Source organism: Harmonia axyridis, chromosome 4 (genome assembly GCF_914767665.1).
Source record: "Harmonia axyridis chromosome 4, icHarAxyr1.1, whole genome shotgun sequence".
Classification (NCBI taxonomy): domain Eukaryota; kingdom Metazoa; phylum Arthropoda; class Insecta; order Coleoptera; family Coccinellidae; genus Harmonia; species Harmonia axyridis.
Genome location: NC_059504.1, coordinates 35,541,330 through 35,544,696, shown reverse-complemented (window position 1 = coordinate 35,544,696; position 3,367 = coordinate 35,541,330).

The window sequence follows — 3,367 nt, the reverse complement described above, 5'->3', positions numbered from 1 at the left end:
GAACAAGGTATTGAACACCCTTAAATTAAGATATATGATCAAATATTAAAAATTTAATAACAAATTCTAGTCTCGTATTTTTTTGACTATCGTATCTTTCAACATTTTGAAAACTCAATAACAAATTCTAGTCTCCTCTTTTTTGACTAGCGTATCTTTGTTTAATATTTTCAACATCAAAACTGCTGGAAATGGTTCTATGTATATGCATTAATGCCAATACATTCAACCTATCTTCAACCATTCTAGTTCATATCCAATCTTTCACCCTTGTGAGTGCCCACGCATATTTTTCAATTTTTCAGGATACATTTTTATATTTATGAGGTCCGCGATGACTGGCGCATAGACATGCCAAAATTTTATGATTGATGCGACTCTTTAATATTTGCGTGCGGCAAAAAACCTTGCTTTCTACTTTCCGCATGCATATTCGTGCGGAAAGTGATTAGCAGGGCTTTTTTTCCGCACGAATTTAGAAAAGTACTACTTTCCAAACGTTGTTGCGTGTGGAAAGTTATACTTTCGAAACGCTAGTAGATAACAAAAAGATTTTTCGAATACAAAGTTTGAACAAAATAACTCGAAATAATAGTATTTTTTTTGATTTCTCATTGTTCTTACCTTATATTTTCGATTCAAAACTGACGCCCTCACCAATAAATTGCAATTTAAATGAAACAATTGAATTATGCAACACACAGCACAGACATTTTTTCTCGATGGGAATAACTAATATAGTTCTTTGAGGATAACTTGAACTGAATAATTGAAATTGCTTCAAGAGAATGATACGAAAAACCGAAAACATGTGTGGTAAGTAGCAATGATATCAGATTCCTGCATTGTTGGTCAGGAAGTGCGCCTCTGCCCTCGCTTATCCTGTTAATGTCTTCATTTCGAAGAGTATACAAACATCAATATTCCCAAATTTGTGGAAAAGAGCTGGAGTAGTCCCAGTTAAGAAGAATGACAAGAGCGAGATCAAAAACTATAGGCCGATATTTTTTATCCTCTCCAAATTCGCGAAGGTATAATGAGGATGCTTTGTATACAAGTATGCGTCAGGGTGTACACGTACAGTCCCACCTGGCAGAGGGTCATAGTGTCAAGGGTGTATAAATGGGAGGGAAGGGGGTGTACTGGACGTAATTTACGGTTTATGAGTTTATTATCGCTTTCAAGATGAGTACTTTTATTGCACTACAAGCTCGTCTTTGTCCGAGGTTTATTTTTTCCTTTATCTGTTTGCTTTCTGGGCATCGTCCCTTATTTGCCATCTGTGATTTTTGCATTCGTCATCGGTATGCACTTACCCGTTGTTTTCGGTTTTTTGTATCATTCTCGTCACAAAATTTCAATATGTAGTTATCAAAGAACTGAATTCGCATCGAAAAATTGTTTGGGCTGTGTTGTACAATTTAGTATAATTCATTCAAATTGCAATTTTTTTATGAAGACATCAGTTTTGAATCGAATACAACTACAGGGTGTTTCTAAATTGGAGGTACAAATGAAAATGAAAGACTTCTAGGATCATTTCAAGAAAAAAAGTCCTCAAACGCTTTGTTTTTGAGATACAGATGTTCAAGTTTTTCTCTCATAGCGCCTTTCCCTTCACAAGATATTTTACTTGAATTGGTATAGATATTCCAATTTAAAGTATTCATCCTGTGATATCCTAATTTTGAATGCAAATCACAGGGTGAATTTTTTCTAGATGGATGTCCGCTTCTTTCCTCCATAATAATTTTTTTGTGAACCACTCGTAGTTTAGAAAAATAAAAAAAAAACTAGTTCAGTACTACACTTCTTGATTTGTTGCAGTTTTGTCGTATCTACAATCGATTTCGAGAAAAAAAATCAAAAAGCTCTCTATAGTAATTCTCAGGAAAATCCAAATTATTATAAAGATCCAGTTAGGTAGCTGTTATGAATTAATTAATTATAAGTTTTAGTACTTATTTATCAACTCTATAGCGAAGATTAATGAAGAATCGATAAACTGGTTAAGCATCACAAAAAAGTAGGACTACAAGAAACACCTTGTAGTTCGAAAACAAAGCGTTTGCGGGCTCATGTTTATGGGCCATTTTATCTTCAAAATTATCCAAGGAATATCTCATTTTCCTTCGTAACTCCGATTCAGGAACACCCAGTATAAGATACCTAAGTTAACAATCTAATTGGTTATAAAAAAAATTATTTCGAGTAATTTGGTTCAAACTTCGTTATCAAACCTCTTTTTCTCACATTATAGATATGAGTAAACAATGTAGTCAAAAAATTCTGGCAACTTTATCACAGTATATTACAGAGACTGTAGATGATTAGATGATAATGGTCAAGTAGATGTGATTTATACTTATTTTTCAAGAGCGTTCGATTCGGTGGATTAAAACATTCGGTTTTTGTCCTGCTTACGTGAGGTTAATTGGATTCTACTTGAAGGGAAGATTCAACTATGTTGTTTATAATGGTTTTCGATCCTTTAAATATGAACTGGAAGCTGGAGTTCCTCAGGGATCGAATCTTGGCCATCTACTATTTTTGATATTTTTGAATGATCTGTTAAATTCACTCGGGTGCATGACTTTGGGCTACCTCGGGAGCCTTCAGTTTGTTTCAGACCAAAGAGTGTTCTTATTGCCCTTTTTTGTTTCACAAGAACCTTTTCGATGCAAGTATTTTGTCCACATATAATGATTCCATATAACATCTGACAGTGGAAGGCTGAATAATATGTTAGTTTTCCAGTTTCCACACTTGAAAGCTGTTTTATTCTTCTTATCATAAATATCGCCGTCGAGAGCCGTCCACATAATTGACTGTATAACTGCTGTATAACTGCAGATTTTGTCAGCTTCTACGTTCACATATCAATCGTTCGTGAAGATAATGAACAATATAGATCCCAATATAGAACCTTGTGGTACTCCGGTCTCGACTTTCCTTGTATTAGAAAAGGAATTTTGCCACTTGAATTTTTGAGATCGATTTGTCAAGTATTTGTTTTATACTGTGATGTTTGTCACATTTCATGATATTTATTGTGAAAAAATTGAATTGAATTTTTTCAGATACACCTAATACTTTTCATAATTCTTCAGCATCTTCAACATCTTCCATAATTTCTTCCCACAAAACGAATCTTTGAAGATTGTTATTCATTATTATTGTAGTAGCTAGCCGATATAACCAGTGATCTGATTTGATTTAATCCCAGCTGTGTAGATATCTTATAATACAAGATAGATATAATGAAAAGCACAAAACAAAGGAAGAATCCTAAATTGTCCAATATTGTTCTTCCCCGGCTGATCCCTTAAATTACCCAGTAGAAGCATCAGGCAGCCATCTTCTATTA